Consider the following 13,193-nt stretch of genomic DNA (forward strand, 5'->3'; position numbering starts at 1 on the left):
GGGAAGAGGTGGACATGAGGGAAGAGATGGACATGAGGGAAGAGATGGACATGAGGGCAGAGAAGGACATGAGGGAAGAGGTGGACATGAGGGAAGAGATGGACATGAGGGAAGAGAAGGACATGAGGGCAGAGAAGGACATGAGGACAGAGACGGACATGAGAACAGAGAAGGACATGAGGACAGAGGTGGACATGAGGGAAGAGGTGGACATGAGGGAAGAGGTGGACATGAGGGAAGAGGTGGACATGAGGGAAGAGAAGAACATGAGGGCAGAGAAGGACATGAGGGAAGAGAAGGACATGAGGGAAGAGAACGCCATGAGGGAAGAGAAGGACATGAGGGAAGAGAAGGACATGAGGGAAGAGGTGGACATGAGGGAAGAGAAGGACATGAGGGAAGAGAAGGACATGAGAACAGAGAAGGACATGAGGGAAGAGGTGGACATGAGGGAAGAGATGGACATGAGGGCAGAGAAGGACATGAGGGAAGAGGTGGACATGAGGGAAGAGATGGACATGAGGGAAGAGAAGGACATGAGGGCAGAGAAGGACATGAGGACAGAGACGGACATGAGAACAGAGAAGGACATGAGGACAGAGGTGGACATGAGGGAAGAGGTGGACATGAGGGAAGAGGTGGACATGAGGGAAGAGAAGGACATGAGGGCAGAGAAGGACATGAGGGAAGAGAAGGACATGAGGGAAGAGAAGGACATGAGGGAAGAGAAGGACATGAGGGAAGAGAAGGACATGAGGGAAGAGGTGGACATGAGGGAAGAGAAGGACATGAGGGAAGAGAAGGACATGAGAACAGAGAAGGACATGAGGGAAGAGGTGGACATGAGGGAAGAGGTGGACATGAGGGAAGAGAAGGACATGAGAACAGAGAAGAACATGAAGGAAGAGAAGGACATGAGGGAAGAGAAGGACATGAGGGCAGAGATGGACATGAGGGCAGAGATGGACATGAGGACAGAGAAGAACATGAAGGAAGAGAAGGACATGAGGGAAGAGAAGGACATGAGGGAAGAGATGGACATGAGGGAAGAGATGGACATGAGGGAAGAGAAGGACATGAGGGAAGAGAAGGACATGAGGACAGAGATGGACATGAGGACAGAGACGGACATGAGAACAGAGAAGGACATGAGGGAAGAGAAAGACATGAGGGAAGAGAAGGAACATGAGGGAAGAGAAGGACATGAGGGAAGAGATGGACATGAGGGAAGAGATGGACATGAGGACAGAGAAGGACATGAGGACAGAGGTGGACATGAGGACAGAGGTGGACATGAGGGAAGAGAAGGACATGAGGGAAGAGAAGGACATGAGGGAAGAGAAGGACATGAGGGAAGAGGTGGACATGAGGGAAGAGGTGGACATGAGGGAAGAGGTGGACATGAGAACAGAGAAGGACATGAGGGAAGAGATGGACATGAGGGAAGAGAAGGACATGAGGGAAGAGAAGGACATGAGAACAGAGAAGAACATGAAGGAAGAGAAGGACATGAGGGAAGAGAAGAACATGAGGGCAGAGATGGACATGAGGACAGAGAAGAACATGAGGGAAGAGATGGACATGAGGGAAGAGAAGGACATGAGGGCAGAGAAGGACATGAGGACAGAGACGGACATGAGAACAGAGAAGGACATGAGGACAGAGGTGGACATGAGGGAAGAGAAGGACATGAGGGAAGAGAAGGACATGAGGGAAGAGAAGGACATGAGGGAAGAGAAGGACATGAGGGAAGAGAAGGACATGAGGGAAGAGAAGGACATGAGGGAAGAGAAGGACATGAGGGAAGAGAAGGACATGAGGGAAGAGGTGGACATGAGGGAAGAGAAGGACATGAGGGAAGAGAAGGACATGAGAACAGAGAAGGACATGAGGGAAGAGATGGACATGAGGGAAGAGGTGGACATGAGGGAAGAGAAGGACATGAGAACAGAGAAGAACATGAAGGAAGAGAAGGACATGAGGGAAGAGAAGGACATGAGGGCAGAGATGGACATGAGGGCAGAGATGGACATGAGGACAGAGAAGAACATGAAGGAAGAGAAGGACATGAGGGAAGAGAAGGACATGAGGGAAGAGATGGACATGAGGGAAGAGATGGACATGAGGGAAGAGAAGGACATGAGGGAAGAGAAGGACATGAGGACAGAGATGGACATGAGGACAGAGACGGACATGAGGGAAGAGAAGGACATGAGAACAGAGAAGGACATGAGGGAAGAGAAAGACATGAGGGAAGAGAAGGACATGAGGGAAGAGAAGGACATGAGGGAAGAGATGGACATGAGGGAAGAGATGGACATGAGGACAGAGAAGGACATGAGGACAGAGGTGGACATGAGGACAGAGGTGGACATGAGGGAAGAGAAGGACATGAGGGAAGAGAAGGACATGAGGGAAGAGAAGGACATGAGGGAAAAGGTGGACATGAGGGAAGAGGTGGACATGAGGGAAGAGGTGGACATGAGAACAGAGAAGGACATGAGGGAAGAGATGGACATGAGGGAAGAGAAGGACATGAGGGAAGAGAAGGACATGAGAACAGAGAAGAACATGAAGGAAGAGAAGGACATGAGGGAAGAGAAGAGAACAGAGAAGGACATGAGGGAAGAGAAGGACATGAGGGAAGAGAAGGACATGAGGGAAGAGAAGGACATGAGGGAAGAGATGGACATGAGGGAAGAGATGGACATGAGGACAGAGAAGGACATGAGGACAGAGGTGGACATGAGGACAGAGGGGGACATGAGGGAAGAGAAGGACATGAGGGAAGAGAAGGACATGAGGGAAGAGAAGGACATGAGGGAAAAGGTGGACATGAGGGAAGAGGTGGACATGAGGGAAGAGGTGGACATGAGAACAGAGAAGGACATGAGGGAAGAGATGGACATGAGGGAAGAGAAGGACATGAGGGAAGAGAAGGACATGAGAACAGAGAAGAACATGAAGGAAGAGAAGGACATGAGGGAAGAGAAGGACATGAGGGCAGAGATGGACATGAGGACAGAGAAAAACATGAAGGAAGAGAAGGACATGAGGGAAGAGAAGGACATGAGGGCAGAGAAGGACATGAGGACAGAGATGGACATGAGGGCAGAGATGGACATGAGGGAAGAGGTGGACATGAGGGAAGAGAAGGACATGAGGGAAGAGAAGGACATGAGGGAAGAGAAGGACATGAGGGCAGAGATGGACATGAGGGAAGAGAAAGACACGAGGGAAGAGAAGGACATGAGAACAGAGAAGGACATGAGGGAAGAGAAGGACATGAGGGAAGAGATGGACATGAGGGAAGAGATGGACATGAGGGAAGAGGTGGACATGAGGGAAGAGAAGGACATGAGGGCAGAGAATGACATGAGGGCAGAGATGGACATGAGGGCAGAGATGGACATGAGGGCAGAGATGGACATGAGGGAAGAGGTGGACATGAGGGAAGAGAAGAACATGAGGGAAGAGAAGGACATGAGGGCAGAGAAGGACATGAGGGAAGAGAAGGACATGAGGGAAGAGAAGGACATGAGGGAAGAGATGGACATGAGGGAAGAGAAGAACATGAGGGAAGAGATGGACATGAGGGAAGAGATGGACATGAGGGAAGAGATGGACATGAGGGAAGAGAAGGACATGAGGGAAGAGATGGACATGAGGGAAGAGATGGACATGAGGGAAGAGATGGACATGAGGGAAGAGAAGTACATGAGGGAAGAGAAGGACATGAGGGAAGAGATGGACATGAGGGAAGAGATGGACATGAGGGAAGAGGTGGACATGAGGGCAGAGATGGACATGAGGGCAGAGAAGGACATGAGGGAAGAGAAGGACATGAGGGAAGAGATGGACATGAGGGAAGAGATGGACATGAGGGAAGAGAAGGACATGAGGGAAGAGAAGGACATGAGGGAAGAGAAGGACATGAGGGCAGAGAATGACATGAGGGAAGAGATGGACATGAGGGAAGAGATGGACATGAGGGAAGAGAAGGACATGAGGGAAGAGAAGGACATGAGGGAAGAGATGGACATGAGGGAAGAGATGGACATGAGGGAAGAGAAGGACATGAGGGAAGAGAAGGACATGAGGGAAGAGAAGGACATGAGGGCAGAGAATGACATGAGGGCAGAGATGGACATGAGGGCAGAGATGGACATGAGGGCAGAGAAGGACATGAGGGAAGAGAAGGACATGAGGGAAGAGAAGGACATGAGGGAAGAGATGGACATGAGGGAAGAGAAGAACATGAGGGAAGAGATGGACATGAGGGAAGAGAAGGACATGAGGGCAGAGATGGACATGAGGGAAGAGGTGGACATGAGGGAAGAGATGGACATGAGGGAAGAGAAGGACATGAGGGCAGAGAAGGACATGAGGACAGAGACGGACATGAGAACAGAGAAGGACATGAGGACAGAGGTGGACATGAGGGAAGAGGTGGACATGAGGGAAGAGGTGGACATGAGGGAAGAGAAGGACATGAGGGCAGAGAAGGACATGAGGGAAGAGAAGGACATGAGGGAAGAGAAGGACATGAGGGAAGAGAAGGACATGAGGGAAGAGAAGGACATGAGGGAAGAGGTGGACATGAGGGAAGAGAAGGACATGAGGGAAGAGAAGGACATGAGAACAGAGAAGGACATGAGGGAAGAGATGGACATGAGGGAAGAGGTGGACATGAGGGAAGAGAAGGACATGAGAACAGAGAAGAACATGAAGGAAGAGAAGGACATGAGGGAAGAGAAGGACATGAGGGCAGAGATGGACATGCGGGCAGAGATGGACATGAGGACAGAGAAGAACATGAAGGAAGAGAAGGACATGAGGGAAGAGAAGGACATGAGGGAAGAGATGGACATGAGGGAAGAGATGGACATGAGGGAAGAGAAGGACATGAGGGAAGAGAAGGACATGAGGACAGAGATGGACATGAGGACAGAGACGGACATGAGAACAGAGAAGGACATGAGGGAAGAGAAAGACATGAGGGAAGAGAAGGAACATGAGGGAAGAGAAGGACATGAGGGAAGAGATGGACATGAGGGAAGAGATGGACATGAGGACAGAGAAGGACATGAGGACAGAGGTGGACATGAGGACAGAGGTGGACATGAGGGAAGAGAAGGACATGAGGGAAGAGAAGGACATGAGGGAAGAGAAGGACATGAGGGAAGAGGTGGACATGAGGGAAGAGGTGGACATGAGGGAAGAGGTGGACATGAGAACAGAGAAGGACATGAGGGAAGAGATGGACATGAGGGAAGAGAAGGACATGAGGGAAGAGAAGGACATGAGAACAGAGAAGAACATGAAGGAAGAGAAGGACATGAGGGAAGAGAAGAACATGAGGGCAGAGATGGACATGAGGACAGAGAAGAACATGAGGGAAGAGATGGACATGAGGGAAGAGAAGGACATGAGGGCAGAGAAGGACATGAGGACAGAGACGGACATGAGAACAGAGAAGGACATGAGGACAGAGGTGGACATGAGGGAAGAGGTGGACATGAGGGAAGAGGTGGACATGAGGGAAGAGAAGGACATGAGGGCAGAGAAGGACATGAGGGAAGAGAAGGACATGAGGGAAGAGAAGGACATGAGGGAAGAGAAGGACATGAGGGAAGAGAAGGACATGAGGGAAGAGGTGGACATGAGGGCAGAGAAGGACATGAGGGCAGAGAATGACATGAGGGCAGAGATGGACATGAGGGCAGAGATGGACATGAGGGCAGAGAAGGACATGAGGGAAGAGAAGGACATGAGGGAAGAGAAGGACATGAGGGAAGAGATGGACATGAGGGAAGAGAAGAACATGAGGGAAGAGATGGACATGAGGGAAGAGATGGACATGAGGGAAGAGATGGACATGAGGGAAGAGAAGGACATGAGGGAAGAGATGGACATGAGGGAAGAGAAGGACATGAGGGCAGAGATGGACATGAGGGAAGAGGTGGACATGAGGGAAGAGATGGACATGAGGGAAGAGAAGGACATGAGGGCAGAGAAGGACATGAGGACAGAGACGGACATGAGAACAGAGAAGGACATGAGGACAGAGGTGGACATGAGGGAAGAGGTGGACATGAGGGAAGAGGTGGACATGAGGGAAGAGAAGGACATGAGGGCAGAGAAGGACATGAGGGAAGAGAAGGACATGAGGGAAGAGAAGGACATGAGGGAAGAGAAGGACATGAGGGAAGAGAAGGACATGAGGGAAGAGGTGGACATGAGGGAAGAGAAGGACATGAGGGAAGAGAAGGACATGAGGGCAGAGAATGACATGAGGGCAGAGATGGACATGAGGGCAGAGATGGACATGAGGGAAGAGGTGGACATGAGGGAAGAGAAGGACATGAGGGAAGAGAAGGACATGAGGGAAGAGAAGGACATGAGGGCAGAGAAGGACATGAGGGAAGAGAAGGACATGAGGGAAGAGAAGGACATGAGGGAAGAGATGGACATGAGGGAAGAGAAGAACATGAGGGAAGAGATGGACATGAGGGAAGAGATGGACATGAGGGAAGAGATGGACATGAGGGAAGAGAAGGACATGAGGGAAGAGATGGACATGAGGGAAGAGATGGACATGAGGGAAGAGAAGTACATGAGGGAAGAGAAGGACATGAGGGAAGAGATGGACATGAGGGAAGAGATGGACATGAGGGAAGAGGTGGACATGAGGGCAGAGATGGACATGAGGGCAGAGAAGGACATGAGGGAAGAGAAGGACATGAGGGAAGAGATGGACATGAGGGAAGAGATGGACATGAGGGAAGAGAAGGACATGAGGGAAGAGAAGGACATGAGGGAAGAGAAGGACATGAGGGCAGAGAATGACATGAGGGAAGAGATGGACATGAGGGAAGAGATGGACATGAGGGAAGAGAAGGACATGAGGGAAGAGAAGGACATGAGGGAAGAGAGGGACATGAGGGAAGAGATGGACATGAGGGAAGAGAAGGACATGAGGGAAGAGAAGGACATGAGGGAAGAGAAGGACATGAGGGCAGAGAATGACATGAGGGCAGAGATGGACATGAGGGCAGAGATGGACATGAGGGCAGAGAAGGACATGAGGGAAGAGAAGGACATGAGGGAAGAGAAGGACATGAGGGAAGAGATGGACATGAGGGAAGAGAAGAACATGAGGGAAGAGATGGACATGAGGGAAGAGAAGGACATGAGGGCAGAGATGGACATGAGGGAAGAGGTGGACATGAGGGAAGAGATGGACATGAGGGAAGAGAAGGACATGAGGGCAGAGAAGGACATGAGGACAGAGACGGACATGAGAACAGAGAAGGACATGAGGACAGAGGTGGACATGAGGGAAGAGGTGGACATGAGGGAAGAGGTGGACATGAGGGAAGAGAAGGACATGAGGGCAGAGAAGGACATGAGGGAAGAGAAGGACATGAGGGAAGAGAAGGACATGAGGGAAGAGAAGGACATGAGGGAAGAGAAGGACATGAGGGAAGAGGTGGACATGAGGGAAGAGAAGGACATGAGGGAAGAGAAGGACATGAGAACAGAGAAGGACATGAGGGAAGAGATGGACATGAGGGAAGAGGTGGACATGAGGGAAGAGAAGGACATGAGAACAGAGAAGAACATGAAGGAAGAGAAGGACATGAGGGAAGAGAAGGACATGAGGGCAGAGATGGACATGCGGGCAGAGATGGACATGAGGACAGAGAAGAACATGAAGGAAGAGAAGGACATGAGGGAAGAGAAGGACATGAGGGAAGAGATGGACATGAGGGAAGAGATGGACATGAGGGAAGAGAAGGACATGAGGGAAGAGAAGGACATGAGGACAGAGATGGACATGAGGACAGAGACGGACATGAGGAACAGAGAAGGACATGAGGGAAGAGAAAGCCATGAGGGAAGAGAAGGAACATGAGGGAAGAGAAGGACATGAGGGAAGAGATGGACATGAGGGAAGAGATGGACATGAGGGAAGAGATGGACATGAGGACAGAGAAGGACATGAGGACAGAGGTGGACATGAGGACAGAGGTGGACATGAGGGAAGAGTAGGACATGAGGGAAGAGAAGGACATGAGGGAAGAGAAGGACATGAGGGAAAAGGTGGACATGAGGGAAGAGGTGGACATGAGGGAAGAGGTGGACATGAGAACAGAGAAGGACATGAGGGAAGAGATGGACATGAGGGAAGAGAAGGACATGAGGGAAGAGAAGGACATGAGAACAGAGAAGAACATGAAGGAAGAGAAGGACATGAGGGAAGAGAAGGACATGAGGGCAGAGATGGACATGAGGACAGAGAAAAACATGAAGGAAGAGAAGGACATGAGGGAAGAGAAGGACATGAGGGCAGAGAAGGACATGAGGACAGAGATGGACATGAGGGCAGAGATGGACATGAGGGAAGAGGTGGACATGAGGGAAGAGAAGGACATGAGGGAAGAGAAGGACATGAGGGAAGAGAAGGACATGAGGGCAGAGATGGACATGAGGGAAGAGAAAGACACGAGGGAAGAGAAGGACATGAGAACAGAGAAGGACATGCGGGAAGAGAAGGACATGAGGGAAGAGATGGACATGAGGGAAGAGATGGACATGAGGGAAGAGGTGGACATGAGGGAAGAGAAGGACATGAGGGAAGAGAAGGACATGAGGGCAGAGAATGACATGAGGGCAGAGATGGACATGAGGGCAGAGATGGACATGAGGGAAGAGGTGGACATGAGGGAAGAGAAGGACATGAGGGAAGAGAAGGACATGAGGGCAGAGAAGGACATGAGGGAAGAGAAGGACATGAGGGAAGAGAAGGACATGAGGGAAGAGATGGACATGAGGGAAGAGAAGAACATGAGGGAAGAGATGGACATGAGGGAAGAGATGGACATGAGGGAAGAGATGGACATGAGGGAAGAGAAGGACATGAGGGAAGAGATGGACATGAGGGAAGAGATGGACATGAGGGAAGAGAAGTACATGAGGGAAGAGAAGGACATGAGGGAAGAGATGGACATGAGGGAAGAGATGGACATGAGGGAAGAGGTGGACATGAGGGCAGAGATGGACATGAGGGCAGAGAAGGACATGAGGGAAGAGAAGGACATGAGGGAAGAGATGGACATGAGGGAAGAGATGGACATGAGGGAAGAGAAGGACATGAGGGAAGAGAAGGACATGAGGGAAGAGAAGGACATGAGGGCAGAGAATGACATGAGGGAAGAGATGGACATGAGGGAAGAGATGGACATGAGGGAAGAGAAGGACATGAGGGAAGAGAAGGACATGAGGGAAGAGATGGACATGAGGGAAGAGATGGACATGAGGGAAGAGAAGGACATGAGGGAAGAGAAGGACATGAGGGAAGAGAAGGACATGAGGGCAGAGAATGACATGAGGGCAGAGATGGACATGAGGGCAGAGATGGACATGAGGGCAGAGAAGGACATGAGGGAAGAGAAGGACATGAGGGAAGAGAAGGACATGAGGGAAGAGATGGACATGAGGGAAGAGAAGAACATGAGGGAAGAGATGGACATGAGGGAAGAGAAGGACATGAGGGCAGAGATGGACATGAGGGAAGAGGTGGACATGAGGGAAGAGATGGACATGAGGGAAGAGAAGGACATGAGGGCAGAGAAGGACATGAGGACAGAGACGGACATGAGAACAGAGAAGGACATGAGGACAGAGGTGGACATGAGGGAAGAGGTGGACATGAGGGAAGAGGTGGACATGAGGGAAGAGAAGGACATGAGGGCAGAGAAGGACATGAGGGAAGAGAAGGACATGAGGGAAGAGAAGGACATGAGGGAAGAGAAGGACATGAGGGAAGAGAAGGACATGAGGGAAGAGGTGGACATGAGGGAAGAGAAGGACATGAGGGAAGAGAAGGACATGAGAACAGAGAAGGACATGAGGGAAGAGATGGACATGAGGGAAGAGGTGGACATGAGGGAAGAGAAGGACATGAGAACAGAGAAGAACATGAAGGAAGAGAAGGACATGAGGGAAGAGAAGGACATGAGGGCAGAGATGGACATGCGGGCAGAGATGGACATGAGGACAGAGAAGAACATGAAGGAAGAGAAGGACATGAGGGAAGAGAAGGACATGAGGGAAGAGATGGACATGAGGGAAGAGATGGACATGAGGGAAGAGAAGGACATGAGGGAAGAGAAGGACATGAGGACAGAGATGGACATGAGGACAGAGACGGACATGAGAACAGAGAAGGACATGAGGGAAGAGAAAGACATGAGGGAAGAGAAGGAACATGAGGGAAGAGAAGGACATGAGGGAAGAGATGGACATGAGGGAAGAGATGGACATGAGGACAGAGAAGGACATGAGGACAGAGGTGGACATGAGGACAGAGGTGGACATGAGGGAAGAGAAGGACATGAGGGAAGAGAAGGACATGAGGGAAGAGAAGGACATGAGGGAAGAGGTGGACATGAGGGAAGAGGTGGACATGAGGGAAGAGGTGGACATGAGAACAGAGAAGGACATGAGGGAAGAGATGGACATGAGGGAAGAGAAGGACATGAGGGAAGAGAAGGACATGAGAACAGAGAAGAACATGAAGGAAGAGAAGGACATGAGGGAAGAGAAGAACATGAGGGCAGAGATGGACATGAGGACAGAGAAGAACATGAGGGAAGAGATGGACATGAGGGAAGAGAAGGACATGAGGGCAGAGAAGGACATGAGGACAGAGACGGACATGAGAACAGAGAAGGACATGAGGACAGAGGTGGACATGAGGGAAGAGGTGGACATGAGGGAAGAGGTGGACATGAGGGAAGAGAAGGACATGAGGGCAGAGAAGGACATGAGGGAAGAGAAGGACATGAGGGAAGAGAAGGACATGAGGGAAGAGAAGGACATGAGGGAAGAGAAGGTCATGAGGGAAGAGGTGGACATGAGGGCAGAGAAGGACATGAGGGCAGAGAATGACATGAGGGCAGAGATGGACATGAGGGCAGAGATGGACATGAGGGCAGAGAAGGACATGAGGGAAGAGAAGGACATGAGGGAAGAGAAGGACATGAGGGAAGAGATGGACATGAGGGAAGAGAAGAACATGAGGGAAGAGATGGACATGAGGGAAGAGATGGACATGAGGGAAGAGATGGACATGAGGGAAGAGAAGGACATGAGGGAAGAGATGGACATGAGGGAAGAGAAGGACATGAGGGCAGAGATGGACATGAGGGAAGAGGTGGACATGAGGGAAGAGATGGACATGAGGGAAGAGAAGGACATGAGGGCAGAGAAGGACATGAGGACAGAGACGGACATGAGAACAGAGAAGGACATGAGGACAGAGGTGGACATGAGGGAAGAGGTGGACATGAGGGAAGAGGTGGACATGAGGGAAGAGAAGGACATGAGGGCAGAGAAGGACATGAGGGAAGAGAAGGACATGAGGGAAGAGAAGGACATGAGGGAAGAGAAGGACATGAGGGAAGAGAAGGACATGAGGGAAGAGGTGGACATGAGGGAAGAGAAGGACATGAGGGAAGAGAAGGACATGAGGGCAGAGAATGACATGAGGGTAGAGGTGGACATGAGGGCAGAGATGGACATGAGGGAAGAGGTGGACATGAGGGAAGAGAAGGACATGAGGGAAGAGAAGGACATGAGGGCAGAGAAGGACATGAGGGAAGAGAAGGACATGAGGGAAGAGAAGGACATGAGGGAAGAGATGGACATGAGGGAAGAGAAGAACATGAGGGAAGAGATGGACATGAGGGAAGAGATGGACATGAGGGAAGAGATGGACATGAGGGAAGAGAAGGACATGAGGGAAGAGATGGACATGAGGGAAGAGATGGACATGAGGGAAGAGAAGTACATGAGGGAAGAGAAGGACATGAGGGAAGAGATGGACATGAGGGAAGAGATGGACATGAGGGAAGAGGTGGACATGAGGGCAGAGATGGACATGAGGGCAGAGAAGGACATGAGGGAAGAGAAGGACATGAGGGAAGAGATGGACATGAGGGAAGAGATGGACATGAGGGAAGAGAAGGACATGAGGGAAGAGAAGGACATGAGGGAAGAGAAGGACATGAGGGCAGAGAATGACATGAGGGAAGAGATGGACATGAGGGAAGAGATGGACATGAGGGAAGAGAAGGACATGAGGGAAGAGAAGGACATGAGGGAAGAGATGGACATGAGGGAAGAGATGGACATGAGGGAAGAGAAGGACATGAGGGAAGAGAAGGACATGAGGGAAGAGAAGGACATGAGGGCAGAGAATGACATGAGGGCAGAGATGGACATGAGGGCAGAGATGGACATGAGGGCAGAGAAGGACATGAGGGAAGAGAAGGACATGAGGGAAGAGAAGGACATGAGGGAAGAGATGGACATGAGGGAAGAGAAGAACATGAGGGAAGAGATGGACATGAGGGAAGAGAAGGACATGAGGGCAGAGATGGACATGAGGGAAGAGGTGGACATGAGGGAAGAGATGGACATGAGGGAAGAGAAGGACATGAGGGCAGAGAAGGACATGAGGACAGAGACGGACATGAGAACAGAGAAGGACATGAGGACAGAGGTGGACATGAGGGAAGAGATGGACATGAGGGAAGAGGTGGACATGAGGGAAGAGAAGGACATGAGAACAGAGAAGAACATGAAGGAAGAGAAGGACATGAGGGAAGAGAAGGACATGAGGGCAGAGATGGACATGCGGGCAGAGATGGACATGAGGACAGAGAAGAACATGAAGGAAGAGAAGGACATGAGGGAAGAGAAGGACATGAGGGAAGAGATGGACATGAGGGAAGAGATGGACATGAGGGAAGAGAAGGACATGAGGGAAGAGAAGGACATGAGGACAGAGATGGACATGAGGACAGAGACGGACATGAGAACAGAGAAGGACATGAGGGAAGAGAAAGACATGAGGGAAGAGAAGGAACATGAGGGAAGAGAAGGACATGAGGGAAGAGATGGACATGAGGGAAGAGATGGACATGAGGACAGAGAAGGACATGAGGACAGAGGTGGACATGAGGACAGAGGTGGACATGAGGGAAGAGAAGGACATGAGGGAAGAGAAGGACATGAGGGAAGAGAAGGACATGAGGGAAGAGGTGGACATGAGGGAAGAGGTGGACATGAGGGAAGAGGTGGACATGAGAACAGAGAAGGACATGAGGGAAGAGATGGACATG

General features: G+C 50.8%; 1 protein-coding gene across 1 annotated transcript in view; it reads right to left on the bottom strand.

The window, feature by feature from the left end:
* Positions 1-13,193, bottom strand: part of LOC139571675 (AT-rich interactive domain-containing protein 5B-like) — a 181,297-nt gene that overhangs the window by 13,751 nt on the left and 154,353 nt on the right. The gene's annotated exons all lie outside the window — the stretch shown is intronic.

The sequence above is a fragment of the Salvelinus alpinus genome, chromosome 3 (assembly GCF_045679555.1).
Source record: "Salvelinus alpinus chromosome 3, SLU_Salpinus.1, whole genome shotgun sequence".
Classification (NCBI taxonomy): domain Eukaryota; kingdom Metazoa; phylum Chordata; class Actinopteri; order Salmoniformes; family Salmonidae; genus Salvelinus; species Salvelinus alpinus.